Consider the following 22,642-nt stretch of genomic DNA (forward strand, 5'->3'; position numbering starts at 1 on the left):
TCCTTAGATGTTGATGGTTGCAATGGTGATGCCATTGAAGACAAGTGAGAGATGGTTAGGCTTTCTCTTGTTTGGGATGATCATTATCTGGCACTTATGTGGCACAAATGTTCCCTACCCCTTGTCAATCCAAGCCTAGATGTTGTGCAGGTGCTGTTGTAGGTTTCCTCTGTGCTGCTTTATTATTGGAGTTGTCAATGGAACTGAACTCTGTGGAATCATCAGTGAAAGCCACACCTCTGACCTTATGATGGAGGGAAGGTCATTGATAAAGCAGCTGAAGATGGCTGGGCTGAAGACGCTTCCTCAGGAACTCCTGCAGTGCTGTCCTGGGGCTGTGATGATTGGCCACCAGCAATAATGTCAGGTATGACTCTAGTCACTAGAGAGTTTTCTCTTTGAGCTCCATTGTCCTCAATTTTGGTAGAGCTCCTTGGTGCCATACTTGGTCAAACTTGATGTTAACGGCAGCTACTCTCACCTCTCCTCTAACATTCAGCTTTTGAGTCCATGTCCGGATCAAGGCTGTGATGAGGTCTGGAGCTGAATGGTTCTGGCAGAATCCTAAGGGAGCATCAGTGAGCAGAGGATTGGGAGGAGGCTGATAGGGCGGTCATTGGCCGGGATCGATTTATCCTGTTTTTTGTGGATAGGATATACCTGGGCAGTCTTCCATATTGTTCGGTAGATGCCAGTTTCATAGCTGCACTGGAACAGCCTGACAGCATTTAATGAAATATAAGAATAATCAAGTACACTATTTAGCTACCTCTCTATTAAATGAATGATCAAAATTTGTCCTTTTAATTGGTAGCTGAGTAACTAGTGGCAGCTGTGCCCAACCATGCAACCAATACACTTGAGTGTGAATATGAAAGAGCAAAATAAGCTGTTAAGAGGTGTATGCTGGTATTAGGTTACTGGCTCGTAAGTCTCTTTCAGTAGTGGGTTATCAATGAAAGTATTATTGATTTGTAATTCTCCCTCAACAATAAGTTAATAATAAAGGATTATAAATCTCCCTCAGAAGCAGGTTGCCAATGGAAAACTTATTTGGTTACAAATCCCCACCCAGTAGTAACATGTTGAAGCATTATTGTATTATAATTACCCTTTGACAATGTGATCTGATTATATTTTTGTTGCTGTAATAGAACACAGATGTGCTAGTGTCTGTCCTGTAAACCCACAAATCATTCCCTGATGTTCATGCCTATTTGTATGGGTTTTAAAAAAGACAGAAAACACAAAAATAATTGTTAAATGATTTGCAGACAGCTGAGAGAGCAGAAAAGGGAAATGATTTTAGAATAATTTGCCTGGCATACTAATCTGTTATCTGGGGTGGGGAAGAAATATAATTACTTTTATGAATATTACCTTTTTAAAAACTATGAGGAAATAGGACAACTTTTATTGTGGTTAATTTAATAAAGTTTGGGTAGAAGAAGGGTAAACAAAACAAAATTTAATGAAACTGTATTATTAAACTTATTGGCCTGGATTGTCCTCTGAATTACCACCTATTTTGGGAGGTAAATATAGTAAAATACATTCTTAAAGGCTACCACCTCAAATCCTCTTCCTGCATACTCAAGGTTTTCAGCGATAGTGATCCTCCCCTGTTGGCCTTCTGTGCTGCTGGTTGAAGGCCATTTATTTCTTTGTAGGAAGAAGAAGACAATGTTACGGACCTGTGAGTCTTATATAGACTTCCACCATATGAGATCATGCATGCAATATGGGAGGTGAAGGTGCCTTGTCCTTTTAACTGAAGTGCTCATGAAAACTAGCAGAAGCTCTTCTAAAAGGCAAAGTAAAGTGGAAGGGTGGTTTTGAGTAAAGAAGGTGCTTGAGTGTATGCATGGGTTGCCCTTAGCAAAAGTAAGTCTCCCTTAAAACCAAATGCTGAGAGAGAAGAAAGTATGCTAGGTAAGCATGTGAGTGAAGCTTTATGAGTGGTAGAGGATGTGTATAGGCACCACTGCCTCAACTTATCTTTGATGTGGAGATGCCGGTGATGGACTGGAGTTGACAAATATAAGGAATCTTACAACACCAGGTTATAGTCCAACTGTTTTATTTAAAAATCACAAGCTTTCGGAGGCTTTCTCCTTCGTCAGGTGAATGTGGGATTCGGATTCCATGGAAGGTTACCGCATTTATAGTCAGAGAACAATACCTGGTGATTACAGATAATCTTTCCAACTGCCCGTTGTCAAGGCAATCGAAGTGGTCAGACAGAGAGATGTTACCTACAGGACCACCGAATACACAAATGGCCAGAACAAACAAAGTTATCTGTTTTTAATACAACGGGTCATTCTCTGTCTTTCTCTTCCTTTCGGATGTTTCTCTCTCTGTCTCTCTCTCTTGTTCTGGCCATTTGTGTATTCGGTGGTCCTGTAGGTAACATCTCTCTGTTGAACACTTCGATTGCCTTGACAACGGGCAGTTGGAAAGATTATCTGTAATCACCAGGTATTGTTCTCTGACTATAAATGCGGTAACCTTCCATGGAATCCGAATCCCACACTCACCTGACGAAGGAGAAAGCCTCCGAAAGCTTGTGATTTTTAAATAAAACAGTTGGACTATAACCTGAAGTTGTAAGATTCCTTACATTTGTCAACTTATCTTGGCCATCCTTGTGAGAATATCGAACCTCTTTCTGCACTGTATGGCAGTTTTTGGGGTAGTGGAGGTTGACATCTCTGCCTTCTCCATCCACACAACCTCCACTATTACCTTATGGGGCTTCACTGTCCATCAGACTGTTTCTCCTGGCCCTTACTTCTGCCAGCAGCAACTCCACGGATATATTAGAAAATCTTGGGGCCCTTCCAGCTGCTGACTGACACTCACTCACTCCCTCCCTCCCTCCCTCCCTCCCTCCCTCCCTCCCTCCCTCCCTCCCTCCTGAGGCTGTCGCTCCAGCTGCCATCTTCCTGAGAAGTCAATGATGTTCTCTAACTGGCTGTCACTTTTTAAGGGCTGCACCAGTGCTGATTTCCTTCCCTCTCAGCGTAGGTAAGCCAATGAGGAGTGACTTATAGTCTGACCATTAAACCACCCCGAATGGCCAATGAGGGTTCCAAGAGTAATATGCAGTGGGTTAGTGGTAATCTTCAATGAGCAGGAAGTAGACCCATCCTGCCAATAACCTGCCAACCAGAGGAGAATCCAGACCATTAATCTCACTGATTTCCAGCAACAGTCATTTTTTTCTGAAAATAAACACCTTCTTTCTGTGTCTCAGAACTGCAACACATTAAAAAACTTTGGTTATATTTATTTCAATAATTGGAACCTATGTCACTGTTTTTCTCAAAAAGGTTCATGGTTCTAGTAATCTGACCATGCTCATTTCCATTAATTTTATTATTCTTAAACCAAGGTTACCTCATATCTATTTTTTTTAATTGAGAAACTAGGTGAAGCACCAAGACCCATAACACAAGACAAAAGATTGAAAAGAGTAGGAGAGAAAACAACATTAAATCAAGAAATACTGGATAAGGTGACAATAAGGTTGAATTTGAAGATACTAACAATTGTAGGAGAAAGGAAATATGGAGAGAGCTAAAGATTTCAACAAAATGAGGGTGCAGGGTGTATTGAAAGTTACATTTCAAATCCATTGTAACAAGTTGATGAAATGCTAAGTCTCTGACAATGTCAACATATAAAGAATTTTTACATGTTCAATTTGTAATTAGATATGGTGGGGCAGAAATGCTGCAGGGGTTGAACCAGTCTCCTGCCAGAATTACTCAAGCCCACCCCAGTTCCTGCACAGATCTCCTGTCCCATGATGCTCTCCTCCATGTAGTCCCACCTCCTGTAAAGTTAGGGCTACCTTCCCATAAATGTCAAAGTCCAGAACTTTGGCGAAGTTGTGCAGGGAACAGCAGGCTATAACAATGCATGACACACAATCTGAAGTATACTGGAGAGCCCCTCCTGACCTGTCTAGGCAGCAAAATGCCCCTTTAAGACCCACGAGTCCTCTCAATGACTAGTCTTGTAGATACATGTGCCTCGCTCCTTTGTTTGGACCATTCTTAGTGGGGTTATTATCCATGGAATCATGGGTTAGGCTTTGTCACCCACAAGCCAGGCATTGATTTAATTTTCTTCCCTGAAAGGGCCAGGGCGGGCCAATTTTCAAAGGATAGAATACATTGTGACAACTTCCAGCATATCTTGTGTTGATGTGTAGGATCTTATGCATGTTGTCACACTCAATCTGTACATTCAGAGAATGGAAGCCCTTCCTGTTGAGGTAGTTGAGGTAGTTTTGTGTCAGAGCTCCCAAATCAACATGGGTGCCATCGATTGCACCCTGGACCTGGAGAAAACCAGCTACTCCATAAGTCTGGATGGCCTTAACTCATTGCTATCTTCCTGTGATGCCAAAGGTGGTGAATTCCCCAACTCGCCTGTAAAGTGCATCAGTCACCTGACGAATGCATGCCCCTACTGCAGTCTAGTTAATATTACAGAGATCCTGAATATTACAGGCTGCCTGAAAGAAGCCTTCTCCTCCTCCATGAAAATGCCACACCCATAGGGTATGCCCATCGGCAGTACCATAACTGCTCCTGAGAAGCCCTCACTGTGGGTGGTGGGGGAGAGAAAATCTCCCAGAGGCCTCACACTGCCCAAAGCAATGAAAAGCAAGTCCAGATCTGTGTAAGGAGAATCGCAAGGAAAAAAATAATTGCTCCAAGAAGTCATTCCCAACTGCAAAAATCTCTAGTGGAAACTGTCCAAACTCTTCAGGCTCACAAACTTCTAATTTCTGCCAGTGTCAGCTGATCCTGGCAACAGCCATGCCTTATAACTTTTAGTCTAAATTACCCTGAGTGCTTTGTGAATGTAAAAGCAGGAAACCTGGAGATGCAGCACCATATATTTAAATGAGCTCACTTGGGATTCAGTGGGCAGATTGCGGGAAGGATCAAAAAGCGCAAAGGAATTTGAGGGGATTGATCTTGGGGCATAAAACTGGCAGAAAGTTTCTGCCCCATTTTGCTGTCAACAAGTGGTTACTTGCCCTAAATGGGCACTGAAATTATACTGAAAATGGTGTGTAATTTCTCCCCTGTAAGGTAAATGCACCCTTGGTATCCATTTATGATTGACAGCATTGTAAAGAGTCCATGAAACAAGCCAAGGTTAAGATCACTGACTAATCATCCTCATTTTCCCTGCAAACATGTCTCATTAGTGACAGATAGAGTTATATAAATCGCATTACTCCTCAATTATACTGAGACCCAGTTCCATAATCTGGGGCCAGCATATAGAAAACACAAAAGCAGATTAATTGTTCTGGTCTAATTATATTGGATATCCTCACTTCATAGTGAACTGCTAGAGGGAAATCCACTGGAAAGCAACACAATTACATTCAGTAGCTAATATGTAATTTTCAAAGTTGTGTATGGCAGTAAATCTAACAATATTAGATTTAGCCATTCCATGACAAACAAGTTGAAATGATGTTAATTAATCAGCTTAACTACCTGGTAACATGACAGTTGTTTTATATGAATCAGTCTGCATTATTTTCACTGGTGGTATGCAATGGAAAATTGCGGTAGTGCTCATTCTAATATTTTGCATCAAAATTTACAACCCTAGTAGTATCGAGCAGCCAAATCACAATCCAATTTGGCTACATCGTCTGATGAAAACTGATAAAATAAGTAGCTCAAGATTGGAGTAATATTGTTTCAGCTTCAGTTCACTTAACCTGATGCAGCACCCCAAACCCAATGCATATCACAATGTCACATTGTTATAAGGGTCAGTAGACTTACCCTGGTAAGTAGATGTGATGTATGTGGTTGAGCGATAGGCGCTGCATGCATTGGCTGCTCTGATGTCTTTTTAAACTTGGAAAACTACTGCGCATGGACAGGCGTAAATACATGACTCATGATCCTATGTGTGTATACCTGTGTAAGCACAGTAGTTCTCTGAGCTTTGGCAGGAACTGGAACACCACTGTTTGTGAGGCATGTAACCTGGCTAAGAGAGGGGCTATTGTTCAAACTGGGGTTTACACTGGTCAGGTTAATTTAATAACAGCAAAAGAAAATGAGGAAACAATGCTTTACAGAACTGACGATGGAGGACATGCAAAGCAATGTGACTTTATTTTACTGGCAAGAAAAGGAATTTAACAGTGAGAACTTCCACAGAACTAAAGAAAAATGAAACCTGCTATTGTGACTCTCATTTGATCTAGCATTCCCAGGACGACTTGAGAAACCACAGCAGGCAACTACACTTCCCTTCGTAAATTTGAGGAGTGTTGTACTAACCATCCTGCAGATAACCAAATTGATATGCCAGTTTTTTTAAAATTCGTTCATGGGATGTGGGCGTCGCTGGCGAGGCCAGCATTTATTGCCCATCCCTAATTGCCCTTGAGAAGGTGGTGGTGAGCCGCCTTCATGAACTGCTGCAGTCCGTGTGGTGAACGTTCTCCTGCAGTGCTATTAGGTAGGGAGTTCCAGGATTTTGACCCAGCGATGATGAAGAAACGGCGATATATTTCCAAGTTGGGATGGTGTATGACATGGAGGGGAACATGCAGGTGGTGTTGTTCCCATGTACCTGCTGCTCTTGTCCTTCTAGGTGGTAGAGGTTGCGGGTTTAGGAGGTGCTGTCGAAGAAGCCTTGGCGAGTTGCTGCAGTGCATCCTGTGGATGGTACACACTGCAGCCACAGTGCGCCGCTGGTGAAAGGACTGAATGTTTAGGGTGGTGGACGGGGTGCCAATCAATTGGGCTACTTTGTCTTGGATGGTGTCGAGCTTCTTGAGTGTTGTTGGAGCTGCACTCATCCAGGCAAGTGGAGAGTATTCCATCACACTCCTGACTTGTGCCTTGTAGATGGTGGAAAGGCTTTGGGGAGTCAGGAGGTGAGTCACTCATTATACCTTCTGCTAACCAGGTTAGCAGATTCTGGGCTCAACTAAATGAATGACACTGTGCAGCAATTATATAAACTGCTTCAAGCAGGTTTGGGACAGTTAATCAAGGAGGTACACTCACTGGTCAGCCTGCTCAAGCATTTGTCTCAAACCAGACACTCTCCTACTCAACTCATTGGCGATGCTGATGCCTGTCAAACTTTCATTTTATGTTGGACAGCTTAGCTATAGCCTCAAGTGTAACTGAAATGTTGCACTTATCTGAGGAAATCCCTATGCATGTTCTTAGGTCTGATGTCCCCACCCACAGCTCTACACAAAGAGGTACTGAGCTATAGGTGCAAAGCAGAAAGAATGAAGCACTCGAATGTATGGCAGATGTTTGATGTTAAAAAGGAGATCTAAGGGGGACAAATTCCAGTACAACATACTGCTCCTTCTCTTTAAAAAAATGAGATATTTCTCCTACTCTTTAAATTTGGAAGACATATTGATATGTTCAAGCCCCCTTTAAAATTGTACCATTTAGCTTATATTGCCTCTCCTCATTCTTCGTGCCAAAATGTACAGTTCTGGTCACCACATTACAGGAAAGATGTGATTGCACTAGAGAGGGTATAGAGGAGATTTACGAGGATGTTGCCAGAGCTGGAGAAGTTTATCTATGAGAAAAGATTGGATAGGCTGGGGTTGTTTTCTTCAGAACAAAGGAGGCTGGGGGGTGATTTAATTGAGGTGTATAAAATTATGACAGGACTAGATAGAGTGGATAGGGAGGACCTATTTCCCTTAGCAGAGAGGTCAGTGACCTGTGGGCATAGATTTAAAGTAATTGGTAGAAGGATTAGATAGGAGTTGAGGAGAATTTTTTTCACCCAGAGGGTGGTGGGGGTCTGGAACTCACTGCCTGAAAGGGTGGTAGAGGCAAAAACCCTCAACTCATTTAAAAAGTATTTGGATGTGCATTTGAAGTGCTGAAACCTACAGAGCTACGGACCAAGTGCTGGAAAGTGGGATTAAGCTGGAAAGCTCTTTTTCGGCCGGCACAGACACGATGGGCCGAATCTGTGCCTAACTTTCTATAATTCTATGATTCTATGTATCACTTCACACTTCTCTGCATTAAATTTCATCTGCCATGTGCCTTCCCATTTCATCAGTCTGTCTATGTTACTGTCCTCCACATCGTTTATTACATTTCCGAGTTTCAAGTCATCTGCAAGCTTTGAAATTATACCCTCTATACCCAAGTCCAGATCATTAATATATATCAAAAAGAGCAGTTGTCCTAATACCGACCCCTGGGGAACAACACTGTATACTTCCCTCCAGTCTGAAAACCAACCGTTCACCACTACTTTCTGTTTTCTGTCCCTTAGCCAATGTTGTATCCACGCTGCCACTGTCCCTTTAATCCCATGGGCTTTAATTTTGCTTACAAGTCTATTATGTGGTACTTTAACAAATGGCTTTTGAAAGTCCATATACACATCAACCACACTAACCTTATCAATCCTCTCCATTACTTCATCAAAGAACTCAATCGAGTTAGTCAAACATGATTTTCCTTTAACAAATCTGTGCTGACTTTCATTTATTAGCCCATACATTTCCAAGTGCCAATTAATTTTGTCCCAGATTTTTGTCTCTAAAAGTTTCCCCACCACTGATGTTAGGCTGACTTGCCTGTAATTGCCGGGTTGAACAGGGGTGTAACATTTGCAATCCTCCAGTCCTCTGGCACCACCCTCATACCTAAGGAGGATTGGAAGTTGTGGCCAGAGCCTCTGTAATTTCCACCCTTACTTCCCTCAGTAACCTAGGCTGCATCTCATCTGGACTGGGTGACTTTTCTACTTTGAGTACTGCTAATCTTTTAAGTACCTCCTCTTCATCTATTTTTATTCTATCCAATATCGCTACTACCTTCTCCTTTACTGCTACAATGGCAGCATCCTCTTCTCTAATGAAGATGGATGCGAAGAATTCATTTAGTACCATAGCCGTCAAGAAGATTTCCTTTTTTGTCTCTAATTGTTCCCACGCTGACTGGCTAGTAATTGCCAGGTTTATCCCTCTCCCTTTTTTTGAATAGGGGTGTAACGTTTGTAATCCTCCAGTCCTCCGACCATCCCCATATCTAAGGAGGATTGGAAGATTGTGGCCAGAGCCTCCGCAATTTCCACCCTTACTTCCCTCAGTAACCTAGAATGCATTCAATCTGGACCGGGTGACTTTTCTACTTTAAGTACTGCCAATCTTTTAAGTACCTCCTCTTCATCTATTTTTATTCTATCCAATATCGCTACTATCTCCTCCTTTACTGCTACATTGGCAGCATCCTCTTCTCTAGTGACGACGGATGCGAAGCATTCATTTAGTACCTCAGCCATGCCCTCCGCCTCCACAAGAAGATCTTTTTTGCCCCTAATTGCTCCCCCCTTCCTTTGACTACCCTTTTACTATTTATATATTTATAAAATACTTGGGTTCTCTTTTATGTTAGCCGCTAATCTATTCTCATTCTCTTTGTTTGCCCCTTTTATTCCCTTTTTTAGATCTCCTCTGTACTTTCTGTATTTAGCTTGGTTCACTATTGTATTATGTAACTTACATTTGTCATAAGCCTCCTTTTTCTGTTTCAGTTTGATCTCCATTTCTTTATTTGATTCTGTGAACCAAATCTATGAATATCTGAATAGTAACATAACTGGCTGGTAGTTACAGTGCTGGCTTTTAACCAAATAATCTAAATTCAAGTCCCTGACAGATCTGTCACTTGAATCTATCTACTCCTGTTTCTAGTTAATATTGTTCATTCTCAACTAGGCCACTAAGTGGCAGTGTTTGTAGTAAATCAGCTTTCACAAAAGACTGAAGAGGATAATCTGGTATGTGTGTAGCCCTGCTAAGGTCATGTATTGACCTTGGCGGGGGTGGGGTCACAAAGAATTCTACAGCTTGAGACTGCCTTGCACTCCCAGCTAAAAGATGTCGAGGATCAGCAATTGTTGGGGTGAGCAGATATAGGAGAGAATGAAAATAACATTAAAAAAATTCAAGAGTCATGTAATTTAACTGTATTTTGTAGAGTAAAATAGCATTTTTTAAACAGTGATAAATGTTGCTTTAAAAGCTGAACAAGATAAAGAATAAAATTAATGCATTCATTTATATTAATGTAACATGTGGTCTGGATTATACCATTTCAGCAATCTGTCATAATTTTTCACAAGCAGATTTTGACAATACAACAAAACTATTTTACTTAATATTATTTTCACCAAAAAGTTCAAAATCAAAATTAGAATATGGTGCAGTTATTGATTTTGGAAAATGCATTTTATTAGATATTTCATGAAAATTTGTACATAAACCAATTTTTTTTTGTGTTAAAAATTATGTTGTTTTTAAACCTTGCTTCATTTGATCTAATGGTATGTAGGTGGAAATGCTGTGGTCATGGTGGATGATAAGATCCAGTATAAAGTGAACAGGATCCATCTCCAAATAACTGGAGTTAATTTCTCATTTTAAATCTCCTTATGAAATTGTGTGAAGTCACATTAGAAATTCACCATAATGTTGGTAGTTACTAACATTAAAGAAAAGCTGGTGGAGTTACTGGTGCATCAAGTGGGAAAATTCAGGAAGTGGTGTATACACATCAAAAAAAATGGCTGGAAGTATGTTTAGCGTGTAACACATTCAAGATGATTCAGATGATGCTCTTGCTGTTGTAACACATCACCAACTGTTTTTTATTCTCTATACGGTACACAAGATTGCTGCATTTTTAGTGGATCACTGGTGAAATGAAAACATTGATTCACAATAATCGCTTTCCCGCTGGCCTTTGTATATTCAAAATTAATTTGAATTTCATTATCCCATTCATATACATCTTGCTCTTGCTGCTAGTAGTTCAAACTGTCAATTTTTTGTTTTGCTCATATTTGTTTATGTATTTTGTTAAAAAAAGGCAAAACAAAATATTACAAAGATGATCTAATGGCAACAATGAACTGTAGGTCATGTCAATTACAGACGTGGTTAAACCCCCTGGGATAGGCATACCTCATTGTTCATTACCTAATGTGTTATGTTACAAGGCAGAAGTCATCACCTGCAGAAATTTGCAGTGAGTGCCTTAGTGGTCCAGAAATATGATCCCTTTTGCCAGGTGTTCCATGTGAGCTTTCCTTATGTTCGACACTCCCAATGAGGCAACATACGTAATGCAGAATTAAACCAACAATATTTGCACCTAATTCATGTGTACCTTCTGCATTACTCAAAGGAGGCACTGTGACAAATATGTTTGTGCCCTGACATGAATTGAGCAGAATTACAATTCAGGCGTAAATATATATCCCTGGCCTCCTTAATGGTGCAAAGTTCAGAGTAAACCTTTGACTGTATATGTGGATTTTGCCCTTGAAGGAATAATAATCTTAGTGTGTATTAGAATATGATGTAATTATGATTTAGTGATGATAAAGCATGTTGGTGCTCCAATGTGCTGTACCACAGCAACAGGCTGGCTCCCCACAATGTAGGTTCCTGATTTCTGAAATGAGACTCTTGCCCCAAGGGTAAGGAGGCAGTGAATCACCCCAGGCTAGTCTCATGCATGGTCTTCCAGTTGTCTCAAGAATGGCATTGTGAGAGACACCACCAAGTCCTTGATTACAGACAAGGCTATCCCTGATAACTTATTCATCTCACTTACAATCCACATGAGCCCAGCATGTGAATGCAAGAGAATCTTCTTCACCACCACTGACTGCCTCCTTTCTCTGACCCTACTATCTTCATTTCTAATACCAAGTTGAAGAGTACATAGAATTTTTACTTTTCAAGATTGAGGCTATCTGCTTTATTGCCTCATTCTCCTTATTCCCCCACCCTGCAGCCCTCCCTCTTTTATTCCTGACCCCACAACACTTTGTGGCTTCAACTCCCTCCCAGCCCTCATCAGACTCACCTCCTTGATAACATCCATCTCCTGCATCCTTGACTTCTCCCAGAGCCAACCCTTGATCATTCAACCACCTTTCCTCAATTCAACATGTGCCAACATTGTAATTGGCTCCCTTTCCACTGTCATTGTTCCCCCTTCAAAGCTGTCCCTCCTGAAAAAGCCTATATTCGACACCTCCATCTCTAACGTCTTTGAACATGTCATCACCACATATCCTGTTCAAATCATTTTAGTTTGGTTTCTGTCGCACCCACAGCACCAAAATCACTTTGGTCAATGTCACCAATAACATCCTCTGTCACTGCGACCAGGTAACGTTATGTTTCCTTATCCTTTTTGACCTTTCTGCAGCTTTCAACACAGTTGATCCTCTGGGGTCTACCTATATGGTAGCACTGTCTCACTGTACCACTCCTACCTGTCCCATTGCATCCAGGACAGCTCCTGCAATGGTATTTCTTCACATAGTCACCTTCGTAGTATCCCAAGGTTACATCCTTGCCCCCCCCCCCCACCTCCCTATTCCTCATCTATATGTGGCCTCCCACATTATTCAAAAGCATTCGGTCAACTTCTACATGTATGATGACAATATCATAACCTCTCCATCGCTGCCCTCAACCCCTTGACTCTTATTGTGCTGTCTAACTGCTTGTCTGACATCAAGTTGTGAATGAGCCAAAACTTTCTTCAGTTTAATGTCAGCAAGAATAAAGACATTCTGTTCAGCTTCTGTCAGAAATTCTGCACTCTAGCCAACAACTACACCCTCCCCAACCTGTCAGTCAGGTTGAGCCTAACAGTGCATAGTCTTGATGTTCTGTTTGACTTTGAGCTCATCATCAAATCTCATATCCTTCTATCACCAAAACCAGCTATTTTGGTAACATTGCTTGCCTTTGTCCCTACAGTTTCCTCACTGCTGAAAACTTTAATCCACACTTTCGTCACCTCCATGCTCGTCTTTGGAAACATTTTTCTTAAAAACCTTCTCAGCTCCCCATATACAAACTCTAACTCATCTTAAACAGCACTCTCTGCATTTTATCCCATGCCAAGTCCTGCTCACCTGCCTTGTCATCACCAAGCTTCACTGCCTCCACATTCCCCAACACATTGATCACAAGATAATTATGGATGAGAAAGGCCATTCAGCCCATCCTATTTCATCCATCCAGAGAAGGGTTGATGTCTCCCAATTGCAACATTCAATTTTTTCTTAAATAATTCCAGGATCTTTGTCTCCACTACTCTATCTGGAAGTTGATTCCATATGTTGATCACTCTTTGTGTGAAGAAGAATTGCATGGTGTCAGTCCTAAATTTCATTACATTATAATTTCTCTACATTACAACAGTGACTACACTTCAGAAATGCTTCATTGGTTATGAAGTGCTTTTGGACATCCTTAGGTTGTGAAAGACACTATATAAATGCAAGTTCTTTCTTTAAAATTTCCTTTTACTAGTTTGCTATTTCAACATCATTCATGGAGTACATTGCTGGGAATTTTCTCAGGGTTTCTCCTGATTGGCTGCCGCAAATTCACAAGAAGATCAGCGGAACCCCAGATAAACAGCGTAAAGGGGATTTCTGCCAATCCTTTGCCAAAATTATGGTGGCTGATTGGGAGAACCCCCAAGGAAATTCCTGGCGCACGTGTTTTAAAATCCTCATCCTTTCTTACAAATGCCTTCATAGCCTGGAACCCACCTTCCCTCTGGAATCGCCAGCCTTATGTCTCAGTTCCCACTCTCCGGTTTTCAGACTCTGGTCTACTGTAGAAGCTCCTTCTCTCAACTTCATTATTAGGGGAAGAACCTTCACCTACCATGACCCTGCACTCTGGAATTCTCTTACTAAATCTGTCTGATGCGTTATATCTCTCCCCACCTTCAAAAATCCACTCAAAACTTTTCTCTTTGATCCGGTTTGAATTATCTCCCCTAACCCTTCTGCTAACTCCTGATTGGAGTCCTTTTGTGAAATGCCTTTGAAGGTTTCACTATTAAAAGTGCAAGTAGTTGTTGTTACCTAGCTTCCCTCAACTGGGAACAGTGGATGTCATGAGGTTAGGATCCTGAAGATGGAGAAAAAACAGAAAAAAAAGGAGGAAAGTTAAATACATTACATACAGTAACCAAATGTCTCAACTTATTGCATTGTTGCTTTTTATTACAAGTGAAAAATAATGCAGCGGGATGATTTTCTGCCTGTAGAGAGGCTTTTATTTTGCTTCGCAGAAAAACCTAAGCTGCAGTCTGAATCTGTTGCCGATCAATTCCAAGAACAGCTATCTCTCTGAGGAATGATAAGCAGACAAGGCTGAACTGAAACATCCCACGCTTCCAAACCATCCTTAATATGTGGTGTGGTGCTAGTGAGTCGCAGTGCTGACTAAGTTGCCAAGCCAGATCAAACCGGTTATGTTTACTCAGAGCTGGGCTTGGCCGTCTGTGTAACAGTGTCAACTTACATCAGCGGCGTACTCTAATAATAAAAGACTGCAGTGCACCCTAATTCATGTCTGTGGGTCATTTTGACCAGCTCTAATACTTAGAAGTATGCTTCAATAGCAAAGAGCCCTTAAGATGTTACTAAAACAGAAAGTAAGAAAGCACTTGGTTGTCAGAAGTGGAACAATAGTGTTTCTCTGTCTTGAAGGAGCAACGTCACTGTGGTAAAGTGTTTTCAGGCTTGTGTTTAAAGACAAAGAAGGTTGCAATTACTGTACATGACTGATTACACAGTGATAACGTGTGTCTCTGATTGTGTTCAGGGCCACCAATTTATTATTATTTTCATCTTAGTTTTAAAGAGACACTGGGGCTGATTTTCTGAATTCCTGCCAGGAGCACAATTTGGAAATCACGTCCATTTGGGGAGCGCGCCTGATCTGGCTCCAAGTGGGCAAGGTTCCCCACCGGCAATGCGCATTCAGACAGTCGTTCCTTCTATCTTTATTCCTGGAGAGTGAAAAAAGCCAAAGTCATTTTTCGGTCCTGATGATATCACGCAAAAGCAGCACAACTATATCTTTGTAACACAATGACACCTTCCTGAAAAATGTATTTTCGTTAAGAAAAAAGTACAAGCATATATTTTGCAAAGTCAGTTTTATCACATTGTACTTGGAGAAATATCCCCGCACCCTTCTGCCGCTCAACCCCTCATTCATACCTTTGTCACTTCCAGACTCGATTTTTCAAATGTCCTGCATATCAGCCTCATGGGCTCCACTCACCGTAAACTCAAACTCATCCAGAACTCCACCACCCGTAATTTATCCCACACAAAGTCCTATTCACCTCTTAGCCCATCATTCCTGGCTTTTATTGGTTCTCTGCCCCCCCCCCCCCCAGCACATTGATTTCAAAGTCTTTGACTCATGAACAAATCCGTTCACAGCCTCATTGCCCTCTCACCCTGCATTTTTTTCCAGTTCTTCTATCAGCCCTACATCCCAACTCGCACCGTCTGCCCTTCAAACTCTGACCTACTGCACGTTCCCACCCTACCCCCCCACCCCCCATCATCAGTGGCAGAGCCTTCAGCTATCTTGCCTCCACAGACTGAAATTTTCTCCCTAAGCCCGCCTTGCTCTATCTCTCCCCAGCTTTGAAAACCTTTTTAAAACCTACCTCTTCGACTGCATCCATGGCCGCCTCTCCTAACTTCAATCCTACTTCTATTCAGGTCTGACACTGGACTGTGAAGTATCATTTTGTTATGTTAAAGGCACTTACGCTAAAACCTTTGGTCCATCTGGAAAACTCCTGCCCCAACTTTGGAGGGAAAGATCAGAAATTAGGCCGGGATTTGGTATATCCATCTGCCGCTTACAAAGCCATCGGCATCACAGTGGGCGGGTCTGCCCAACGTCAAAGGTTCTTGCGTTCCCAATCCTCACGAGACTCCGCATAGGATCAGTGGTGGAGGATGTCAAATTGTGGAAGTAGAGCCCACCTTACAAAAAGGACACCTCTGTTCTTACCAAGGGACACCCGCACCCTTACCCAGATCCAGATACCAGTGCTGCATTTTATGGACTCCAAGACGGGTACCTGAAATGTGCCCCTAGTGCTTCAAGCAGCCACCACTCACGTGTTAATAAAGGGACCTTCTCCTGACCCAGTGAACGTTTGCAGGGTCAGCAGCAGAAAGCACCAGCGTACTTGCAAGGATCGCTGGGCCACACATTTTCAGGGCTAATGAAGAAATGCAAACTGTTGCTGTTAAATATGTTATGGTAGTTGATGTACACATTAGGAACTTTTTCAGGGTTGTAATAATTTGACAGTGATCCCTGAGATCTGGATGTATCATGGGTACCCAAGGACTTGCAGATATGGTGATGGACCTTGTAGGGTTGAGACATTATCCTTTTTGTAATAATAGGAAGGGGGTTGTTAGTTTGTGGTTTCAATTCAGTTCTCTTGAGGGGTGACTTTGGTTTGTGTGGAAGGTGCCTAAGTCATGTGGGCTTCCAGGAATAGATTCCAGAATGCCTAGTATTTCTCAAGTTCGAAACAGAGTCTACCCTTTCCAACTCACATATGTCCCACAGATGTTTAACCTACATGTTTGTTATGGGGAGAATGTACTCTGTGGGGAATGCATCATCTTGTGGCCAGCGGTGACAGTTGTGCTAGTTTGCATATTGCAGGGAAGGTCCATGACTAAGGTCCATGTATTAGTGGGTAGATCAAGCCCACAGGCTCAGATTTGCAGAGATTGTGAGCACTGATCTGCTCTCTGTGGCCCTGCAGATTGCTGCCCAGAATGGCTGAACGAGGGAACGGGACCCAAATGTGTGCAACTGTGCATCCCTCTGGCCACAACCCCTCCACAGGGAAGGCTGGAAATTGTGGACCAACTGTGGGGTGTGACACATCCCATGTAACATGATGAGTTGGCCCTCATGCATTCTGCTGCAGATGGTCATTGTGATGGATGTTTCCAAAACTCTCTCCATTCTTCCTCCATTACCTGGCAGCCTAGATCTCATCCCTCTGGGTTCTTTAAAGCTTTCAGTGTTGTCTTTTGATCTAGAAGCTAACATGGAGATGTGTTTGTGGGATTTGTTGAGGATTAGAGGCACAATTCTGGAGAGGGCAGGGTGTGGGTGGGAGATGGCTACTTAAAAAAAAATTGAAATTTTAAGGTATTAAAAAAAATGGTCCCACTGCAAAATTGGTCAAACATAGGTGGGAATTGCTGAAGATTTGATTTACAATCCAGGAAGAATTTGGAGTATGATTGGATCCAGCTGGAAATGTTTAACTTGGATGCAATGGGATAGGTTTTGGTGGTTGAGGTGGATTTTGTCTGGCAGTTGTTTGAAGGCATAATCTGACCTCTTTTGAGTAGCATGCAGTCTCATGATGCCTTTGTCATGCCAAGTTCAGAACCCACTGATAACAATTGCATCTGGAAGATCGCCATGGCACCAGATGATGGAAACAGCCAATATGCCCTATGGAATTTTCAAGGAAATTTTGACAGAGCAGGTAGCTCTCTCTGTCAACAGGAGATTTCATTTTATCATATTTTACTGAGCCATTCTACTGTGCAAGGGTCTCACCACACTTGCCATAAGTAGAGAATGTGTCCCTTATAAATCAAGTTCTGCAGCCCTACATTTTTCTGCCCCTGCAGAGACTTTGCACCCTTTAGTACTCACACAATCCTGGCTGACTTGAACTTTACTTCTCTCCAAGGTACTCCAGAAGATGGTATTGTCAGATTCCAACTTAACTTTCTGTAAATATATCCAGTTAGTTAACAGGTAGGACACATAAAGAACAGTACAAGCTTATGTACAGGCTGTAAACAGCCTATTTTTTAAAGCTACACCCTGCTCAAACAGCAGTAAATGAATCACTTTACCACCAGAAAGCAAGGGGAGAATTGAGGCAGTTGGCTGGCTGCAGGAAGGCGATCAGGCTCCCACAGGGCGCCCAGCAGCACTCATGTAAGTTAAGAGGGGGTGGGGTTTAATGGGTGGGAAGTGGGGGAGAGCCGGGAGCAGGTGAGGCCCAAACTTTTCTTGCAGAGCCTCGAGGAGCATTCCTTCTGTAACCACAAAGTTTTAGGGCATCCGTTTCTTCCTCGTCTGATTTTACTGAGCGGGGCACACATGGTTGGTGCCACTCTCAGCACTGTTATAGTGCCATCAGGGTCCGATGTATGTGATAGGTCTCCAATTATCATAGTATCATAGTATGTACAGCACAGGAAGAGGCCATTTGGCCTATCGTGCCTGTGCTGGTGCTTTGAAAGAACTATCCAATCAGTTCCATTCCCCTGCTCTTTCCCCATAGCCCTGTAAATTTGTTTCCTTCAAGTATTTATCCAATTCCCTTTTGAAAGTTACTATTGAATCTGCTTCTATCACCCTTTCAGGCAGTGCATTCCAGATCATTACAACTCACTGTGTAAGAAAATGTTTCCTCATGTCACCTCTGGCTCTTTTGCCGATCACCTTAAATCTGGGTCCTCTGGTTACCAACCCTTCTGCCGCTGGAAACAGTTTCTCCTTATTTACTCCATCAAAACCGCTCATGATTTTGAACACCTCTATCAAATCTCCCCTTAACCTTCTCTATTCTAAGGAGAACAACCTCAGCTTCTCCAATCTCTCCACATAACTGAAGTCCCTCATCCCTGGCACCATTCTAGTAAACCTCTTCTGCACCCTGTCCAAGGCCTTGACATCCTTCCTAAAGTGTGGTGCCCAGAATTGAACACAATATTCCAGCTGAGGCCTATCCAGTGTTTTATAAAGGTTTAGCAAAAATTCCTTGCTTTTGTACTCTATGCCTCTATTTGTGTATGTGTATCCCCAGGTCTCTCTGTTCCTGCACCCCCTTTAAAATTGCACCATTTAGTTTATATTTCCTCTCCTCGGATGTCAAGTACTGCCAATCTTTTAAGTACCTCATCTATTTTTATCCTATCCAATATCGCTATTACCTCCTCTTTTACTGCTACAATGGCAGCATCCTATTCTCTAGTGAAGATGAATGCAAAGAATTCATTTAGTACCTCTGCCATCAAGAAGATCTCCTTTTTTGTTCCTAATTGGTCCCATGCTTCCTTTAACTACCCTTTTACTATTTATTTGTTTATAAAAGACTTTGGGGTTCCTTTTTACATTAGCTGCTAATTTATCCTCATACTCTCTCCTTGCTCCTCTTATTCCCTTTTTTAGATCACATCTGTACTTTCTGTATTCAGCTTGGTTATCTACTGTATTATAAACCGTACAATTGTCATAAGCCCCTTTTTCTGTTTCATTTTAATCTCTATATCGTTCGTGATCCAGGGATCTCTAGCTTTGGATTCCCTTCCTTGCCCCCTCATAGGGATGTGTCTACTCTGCACCCAAACCAGCTCCTTCTTGAAGGCCTCCCATTGTTCAATTACCGTTTTACCTTCCAATTTTTGAATCCACTCCACCTGGGCAAGATCTCTTTTTAATTCACTGAAATTTGCCCTTCTCCAGTTAAACATTTTCACATTTGATTGTTCCTTGTCCTTTTCCATAATTATTCTAAAGCTAATGATATTATGATCACTGTTCCCCAAATGCTCCCCCACTGAAACATGCTCCACCTGCCCCACTTCATTCCCAATACTAGATCCAGCACTGCTTCCTTCCTGGTTGGGCTGGAAACACACTGTTTCAGAAAGTTCTCTTGTGCAAATTTCAGAAATTCTTCCCCGTCTTTGCCCTTTACACTGTTGCTATCTCAGTCAATACTGGGATAATTGAAGTCCCCCATTATCACTACTGTATAGTTCTTGCATCTTTCTGTAAGTTGCCTGCAAATGTTCTTCTCTATCTCCTTCCCACTATTTGGTGGCCTACAATATACACCCAGTGACATAATTGGTCCTCTATTGTTCCTTAATTCTAACCAAATAAATTCTGTCTTTGACCCCTGAACTACATCATACCTTTGTAAACAATTTTACAACACCAAGTTATAGTCCAGCAATTTTATTTTAAATTCACAAGCTTTCGGAGACTTCCTCCTTCCTCAGGTAAATGTTACAAAAGGTACATCATACCTTTCCAGTGCTATAATAGTTTCTTTGATCAATACTGCCACAACCCCTCCTTTCTTTTCTTCCCTATCTTTCCTGAATACCTTGTGGCCAGGAATATTAAGTACCCAATCCCCCTCTTCTTTGAGCCAGGTCTCTGTTATTGCCACCATATCATTGACCCATGTGGCGACTTGAGCCTGCAGCTCACCAACCTTATTTACCATGTTATGTGCATTTACGCCCATATAGAGACTGCCTCGCATTTGCCCTCTATGATCCCTCATATTTCTGAACTATTCTTTACTCTAGTGTTACTTGTCCCTCCCATTCCTCTGTGCACCTTGTTTCTCCTCTGTAATGTTTCATCCTAGTGCCCACCCCCCTGCCAAATTAATTTAAACCCTCCACCATAGCACTAGTTAACCATACATTAATGAGGCTCGGTCAGACAGGTGCCTCAGCCACCGTCAGAAACCGTAGGGTTAATCCTGCTGCAGGACAGGATTGGAGTGGCAAATAGATCCACTTGATTTTAACTCCTGTTCCGTCCAGTTTCTAGCAAGCAGGACAAATCCAATCCGGCCAATTACCGCCCCATCAGTCTACTCTCAATCATCAGCAGAGTGATGGAAGGTATCGTCGACAGTGTTATCATGCAGCTCTTACTCACCAATAACCTGATCTGCTCACCAATGCTCAGTTTGGGTTCCACCAGGACCACTTGGCTTCAGACCTCATTACAGCCTTGGTCCAAACATGGACAAAAGAGCTGAATTCCAGAGGTGAGGTGAGAGTGACTGCCCTTGACATCAAGGCAGCATTTGACCGAGTGTGGCACCAAGGAGCCCTAGTAAAATTGAAGTCAATGGGAATCAGGGGGAAAACTCTCCAGTGGCTAGAGTCATACCTAGCACAAAGGAAGATGGTAGTGGTTTTTGGAGGCCAATCATCTCAGCCCCTTGCTGCAGGAGTTCCTCAGGGCAGTGTCCTAGGCCCAACCATCTTCAGCTGCTTCATCAATGACCTTCCATCCATCATAAGGTCAGAAATGGGGATGTTCGCTGATGATTGCGCAGTGTTCAGTTCCATTTGCAACCCCTCAGATAATGAAGCAGTCGGTGCCAGCATGCAGCAAGACCTGGACAACATCCAGGCTTGGGCTGGTAAATGGCAAGTAACATTCACGCCAGACAAGTGCCAGGCAATGACCATCTCCAACAAGAGAGAGTCTAAGCACCTCCCCTTGACATTCAACGGCATTATCATTGCCGAATCCCCCACTATCAACATCCTGTGGGTCATCATTGACCAGAAACTTAACTGGACCAGACACATAAATACTATGGCTACAAGAGCAGTTCAGAGGCTGGGTATTCTGTGGCGAGTGACTCACCTCCTGACTCCCCAAAACCTTTCCACCATCTACAAGGCACAAGTCATGAGTGTGATGGAATACTCTCCACTTGCCTGGATGAGTGCAGCTCCAACAACACTCAAGGAGCTCGACACCATCCTGAACAAAGCAGCCCGCTTGATTGGTACCCCATCCACCACCCTAAACATTCACTCCCTTCACCACCAGCGCACTGTGGCTGAAGTGTGTACCATCCACAGGATGCACTGCAGCAACTTGCCAAGGCTTCTTTAACAGCACCTTCCAAACCCACAATCTTTACCACCTAGAAGGACAAGAGCAGCCGGCACATGGGAACAACACCACCTGCACATTCCCCTCCAAGTCACACGCCATCCCGATTTGGAAATATATCGCCGTTCCTTCATCGTCGCTGGGTCAAAATCCTGGAACTCCCTTCCTAACAGCACTGTGGGAGAACCTTCACCACACGGACTGCAGCGGTTCAAGAAGGCGGCTCACCACCACCTTCTCAAGGGCAATTAGGGATGGGCAATAAATGCTGGCCTTGCCAGCGATGCCCACATCCCGTGAACGAATAAAAAAAAGTTAAAATTCTCTCTTAACACTCTTCAGCGCTAGCTTTGGATTCTGTTTCACTTAGGCCCACTGTATGGTTTCCATGGTCTCAACAAAATGGTTTGTCATTGAAATTCATGGAATCCATGGCGGATTCCAGGCCGATCTAAAATAAAGCATAATAAAGTTACAATCTTGAGCATATAATAGTTTCTCTGACAGCCCTATTCACAGGTTAAATGATCTTCAGGAAGGGGGTCAAAAACAAAATACTGCGGATGCTGTAAATCTGAAATAAAAATAGAAAATACTGGAAATACTCAGCAGGTCAGGCAACATCTGTGGAGAGAGAAACAGAGTTAACATTTCAGGTCGATGACCTTTCGTCAGAACTGGAAGAAGTAAAGATTTAACCGTTTTTAAGCAAGTACAGAGCCAGGGAAAGGGAAGGAGAAAAGGGGAAGGGAGGAAAGAACAAAGGGTTCCCTTTCTGCCCTCCCCTTCTACCCTCCTCCCAATTTTCCTCCCCCCCCCCCCCCCCACCCCACCCCTTTCCCCTGATCTGTACTTGCTTAAAAACTGTTAAACCTTATGGCAGCAGACCAGGCTCTAGATCAGAATTCCGCAGAGTTGTGCTGTTCAATAATAGTGCCACAAGTTGTGTAGGCTAAGGGATCCTTCAATTTTGCAATCGTCTGAAACATATTTAGGGTTTCTTGC

At 42.6% G+C, this 22,642-nt stretch overlaps 1 long non-coding RNA gene across 1 annotated transcript in view; it reads left to right on the forward strand.

Annotated features, from left to right (window-relative positions):
- Window positions 1-9,913: 9,913 nt before the first annotated feature.
- The window catches only part of LOC137320885 (uncharacterized), a 45,419-nt gene continuing 32,690 nt past the window's right edge, over window positions 9,914-22,642 (forward strand). The window contains exon 1 of the long non-coding RNA XR_010962661.1: window positions 9,914-9,965. This is a non-coding gene — a long non-coding RNA (uncharacterized lncRNA). The remainder of the gene's footprint in view (window positions 9,966-22,642) is intronic.

The sequence above is a fragment of the Heptranchias perlo genome, chromosome 4 (assembly GCF_035084215.1).
Source record: "Heptranchias perlo isolate sHepPer1 chromosome 4, sHepPer1.hap1, whole genome shotgun sequence".
NCBI classification, from domain to species: domain Eukaryota; kingdom Metazoa; phylum Chordata; class Chondrichthyes; order Hexanchiformes; family Hexanchidae; genus Heptranchias; species Heptranchias perlo.